Source organism: Rhyacophila brunnea, unplaced genomic scaffold (assembly GCF_057557595.1).
Source record: "Rhyacophila brunnea isolate RB1 unplaced genomic scaffold, BYU_Rbru_1.0 scaffold_186, whole genome shotgun sequence".
NCBI lineage: Eukaryota > Metazoa > Arthropoda > Insecta > Trichoptera > Rhyacophilidae > Rhyacophila > Rhyacophila brunnea.
Window position 1 is genome coordinate 115,002 of NW_028232844.1, and position 5,404 is coordinate 120,405.

The 5,404-nt window shown below is 32.6% G+C and overlaps 1 non-coding gene across 1 annotated transcript; it reads right to left on the minus strand.

Moving 5' to 3' along the window:
* Positions 1 to 4,167: 4,167 nt before the first annotated feature.
* Positions 4,168 to 4,240, minus strand: TRNAK-CUU (transfer RNA lysine (anticodon CUU)). Its single transcript has one exon. It is a non-coding gene; the product is annotated as a tRNA-Lys (tRNA).
* Positions 4,241 to 5,404: the final 1,164 nt, after the last annotated feature.

Below are 5,404 nucleotides of genomic sequence, written 5' to 3' on the forward strand. Positions count from 1 at the left end.
TATCATAGTGTGCATAACTTATTAATGAGAATGTATTCTGCTTTGCTCCACAATACATTTATAGTTATTTCTGATGCATTGTTCCTATAACCTTAGAAAATGATGCTTTACTTTCTTATCAGATTGAGATAACAAGTTTGAAGAGGCAATAGACTAAGACTAGTGCTTATTATTCGAAGCATCCATACACACAAAATGTCTTATATGAAATTAGTTTTAATTAAATCTTGAAAGGCTATTTATTGATTTTTGACCTTATAAAGTTAAATGAGGTTTCTAAAATTATCATATTTTCAACAAAATTTTGATCTGTCTTAACCATTAGCATCTTATTGTATGGCGAATAATAAAGAGTAGTATTCTTATATTTAAGAAAGTCATATTCAGGAACTCCAAGCAGAAAAGATGATGGAAACATACCACAAATTTCATCAAACCCCCTGAATTCTTTTTTACTCAATACAAAATCATATGAATCAAAATCAGGTAACGGTGGGAGTTTAAAACGGCATTTATCATCAAATTGGATATAATTAAAATTAGGATCACTACTGGATCTCTCATTATTTTTTGGGGAGTTTACCGGATCTTTACTTTGCGATGTATTAGTTAAACTACTAATATTGTCTGAATCAATGGCTGAGTAGTATTTTGATTCCAAACTGTAATTTATAGTCTTATCCAGCAATGGGCAGTCTGCATCATTAAAATCATTCGATTCTTCATTATCTTGTGCTTCAGGTCCCGAAGAAGACTTGCTTGAGATATTCTCGAATGCAACATTACCTATCGGAGATTGTATGGGAGCTCTATATTTTAATACTCCAATAACTAATCGTAATTCATCTATAAGTTCTCTTTTAGGAAGGGTGAGCCGGAATTTTTCCCCATCAGTAAAGATATCTACAATATGGTGAGACTGCTTGATGGAACTACTGTCAATTTTAGAGGTTGTCAATTTCAAAGAATCTAAATCTATTGAAGTACTAATGGAAGCATCAAAAATTAATTTTAAAAACATATCAATAAACTTTGCATCCCCAATTACATTTCTTACTGATATTGAAATTGCATCAACCATAAAATCACTAAAAATAGACGGATAAAATCCATAATAAGACAACAAACTCTTAACCATTCTAATCTTTCTCTGTAAGCCTTCATCTTCAGATATTATCTTCTGTATCTTCAAATTGGCACGGTATTTAACACCACAATCTGATTTTAACATAATCTTTAAAGTAAAAAATATATTCTTATATTTAAATGAAATAGAATCGTTGGAGATATGGCATTTGAATTGACTCCTGTTGAACATAAAGCAATAAAATGCTACTTTTGCATAATTTCTTGCTTCATAATCATCTGGCCACTGGGCAGTTTCCTCTAGAAAAATATATCCCACATAGTGATTGGTTATATTAGTAAATGGATCCATTAGCTCGTAATCAACTATTTCTAATGGAAGGTTCAATGCTTTTAAATGCTGAACCAGCTCCATAAAATACTTATGTGCATCTATAGGAATGTGCTTTGGGGCATTTATTCGTTTCTTTCTTAAGTCTTCTGTTATGGGTTCATACTTAATTTCATCACTGAAAATTAGCTCACCAAACTTAATTTCTGAAAGTTTGACTATCTTACCAATAAGATAATATGGAATTAGATATTCTCTAATAGCAAGGTTCTTTATAGACTCATAGATTTTATCGCTAAATTTAATGCCAACAAATATTTCATTTTCTGCATTTTCGGAGTAAATATATTCTATTCTATCACTAAATACATTTTTAATCTGCTCTACATCAATGGATTGTTCTACAAAAAAGCTTAAGTCAAAAAGATAGTTCTTTCGCAAAATAGATTCAAATACTGGAAATTGTTTTGAATATTTTAGTAAAAATGTGGTGAATGCGGTGTCAAGGGACATCCTATCATCTATTAGGTTAGCATCAATCATTTCCAAAATTTCTGACCGAAAATTTCTATTTAAACCGTTTCTCTTGATTTCTTTTGAGATGAATTTCACAATTTTTTCCTTTTCCATGGATTACCAAAAAATATTTTTAATATTTATTGTAAAAATTAGCAAGTTTCTGCCAAAAACTTTCCCCATGTCTACAAACAAGTTGCAGATTAAGGGTACTTCATAGTATATACTTGATGTTTGGACAATTAAATATTTAACCTTCATTGGGAATGACAAAATTTGAAGAGCAATCATTTTTTTATAAAAATTATATGCCCAATACTTAAAAAATTTATTCTGTTTTGATTACATCGTTTATCTTTAAAACAGTATTAACTAAATCGGTGGCCATCTGAAATTGACTGGTCTTACTAACCAGTGATTCAAACACTCCTTTCTTCTTCATATCTTTCTCTCCAATATCAAAGCAATCCACCCCAATTCTGAAGTTTCCAATGCTAGAAACATGCAATTTCCTCAGTTGTTCAACATAACTCAACGGTTCAAACCCACTATTTTTTGCAAGCGAAAGTGGAATTTCTAAAAGTGATACTGAAAATGCTTTAATACAATCCATAATCTCTGGAGAGTATCCATTTGTAATACGTTCAGGACTATCCGCCAAATATTCACTATTTACAAGCTTGTCTAGAAAAACTGACAGATGCAACTCTATACTTCCTCCCCCATAAACTATTCTATCATTACAAAGAATGTTTCTGACTGCACACAATGCATCTCTGACTGATCTTTCCGCCTCGCTCATCACGTATTCTGTAGAGCCTCGAATCAATATTGTAACACTTCTCTTACCTTTTGATGTTTCATTAGTATCTGTATCCACAATTATAATCTTTTCACTACCAGTTCCTAAGCAGACCTGCTTAACATTTGCAATCCCCAAATCGCAATTTCTTAGATCTTCAAACCTGGAAATAATTGCTCCATTTATATGTGTTGCAATATGCCCAAGTTCATAGCCTCCGACCCATCTAATAGCTGGTAGATCATACTCCAAAAGCAGACTATTTGCCTCGTCATCGAAACCCCATTGACACATAACCATGTCAGCTTCAGCTGCCTTAATAAATTTAATCATTTCTAAGAACTTTTCCCTCTCATAGTCTCCTAATTTTTTATATTCATCAACTGTTTTAATTAGAACCTTGTTCTTATTCTTAAGTCTTGGAGGCTCAAATGGACAACATAAAAGGGCAACTTTTGCATTTTTTATCTCTGTTCTCATTTGAATGTGACTGAATTCTTTATCCAAAACAATCCCATTAATCAGTTTGGTTTCAGTTAGGCATTTACCGATTTTAGTTCGGACATTAATAAGCTCTAAATCGACATCCTTCCTTTCCAAGTCTGCCACAGCACATATTGCATCGACACATATCTGACTTAAATCAGCAACAGAGACTATCTTGGATCCTAAACTTGTTCTTGCTGCGTTTAAGAGGACGCTTTTACTGACGCTTCCAACTAAATCTAATTTCTTGATATTGGAGGAATCTTCAGAAACATTTTCACTAATCCGCTCCATCTCCGATACAACTAACTTTAAGGCAACATCAAACCCTTCGGAAATTTTTATGGGATGCATTCCTTTTTCGATAAGAACCTTAGCAGATTGAAGTATTGCTGATGCCAGGATTACAATGCTTGTGGTACCATCGCCTATCGAATCATCCTGGGATTGACTCAGTTGAACTATCAAAGCACTAATTGGATTGTTGGTCATGTCCATCTCATTCAAGATAGTTGCCCCATCGTTTGTAACGGTTATTTTATCATCCTTACTAATTAGTATTTTATCCATTCCCGTGGGCCCAAGAGAAGTGGAAAGAAACGATGCAATGGAGTTTACCGTATTTATATTGGCAAAAATACAATCTACACCAGTTATCTCATCAGCTCCATTTTCTTTTATTTGAAAAGACAATCCAAACTCATCGGAAATTAGCTTAGACATGGGTGAAAATTTTATCAAACTATTATCTATTTTATCGAAGATAAAAGAATTCAGCTAGGTAGATTTGAACTGAAATCTCCTGGGCACAAAATGGGTCCCAACCATTTTTTATTTGAAAGTAGCTTGCTTTTCGTTGTAATTGACAGAATAAATGAACATATGGCCTGGTTCTAGATTCATTTAAAAGATAAGGTAAAAATTGTTAATCGGTTTGAAAATAAAATACCCGACGCGGGGCTCGAACCCGCAACCCCCAGATTAAGAGTCTGATGCTCTACCGATTGAGCCAGCCAGGCATACTGCTCGGCACATTAACTAATTCATTATGCAATTAGTGTTCTCTTTCGTTAATAACAACATAGTATTAGAGATAATCGAATCAAAAATAGTTTGTTGCACTTTAATAAGCTATCACTGTTGTATATTAATCCATTTTACAATTAAGAGTTTGAAATGGAAAATTGGGATGTCATGAGGTAAATACTGTGTGTACAAAGTAATCACTTTTATTTTTAGGCTATAAAAGACCAAATTGTTATATAAATATTTTATTTCTAGCAAAATTCCCACCCCTCCTCTTCTTCTATGGTTAAACTTGATAAATCTGTTTCATGTATAGATGATGAGTCTTACATTAACACATTTGTGGAAAATCAATTAGAAATGCATTCAATAAAAAATCGCTTTTCTACACAAAAATATTTATGGGAACATTTCCAGGAAGAATAAATTTTTAGTTAGATAACCTTAATTAATATATTTACACCATAAGGAAGAGCAAAATAACTACTACAAATATTAAGTTGAAGCTTATATGCACTGTGTGAGACATTTGGAACAGCTTAAAATGACCTATATTTTGCTCTCTTTGAACCTTTCTTCTTGTTATGAAGAAGACGTAATACCCGCTCTTCCTCAGATATTTCATTTTCCGCTATATAATCATTGGCCTCATCTGAATTAAACAAACGTGAACCACATGTGCTTTTATCCAACTCATTAGTTGAAGCCCTATTTGATCGGCTTTGGCCTTTCGATTCTCTATAACTTTTATGATGAGTCCATTTCTCCAATAACTTACTAATTGGTAGATATATTGATTGTAAAAACTTTTCAACATTCAAGCCAAGAAATCGAGAAAGTAACAATTCTAGAGAATCAATATCCACTTTTTCATAGTTACAATTCGGTAGTGCCTTACATTCTTTTCGTTGCACAATATCCGAGCATTTATTATCTTCCATGCCTCGAATTACCATGTTGCTCTCATAAGAGGTATTACAAATTGTGTTTCCAGAATTGATTTCATTAAAAGTAGAATTTGTTATGGTTTTTCTCCAATATTGTTCTTTGTAATTATCCTCCGGTTCTTCATTATTGTCTAGATTATTTATCTCAGAATGCTTTCCATTTCTATGATCTTTTGGGTCAATGTCTAAATTAGTAGTTGGACTATCCAG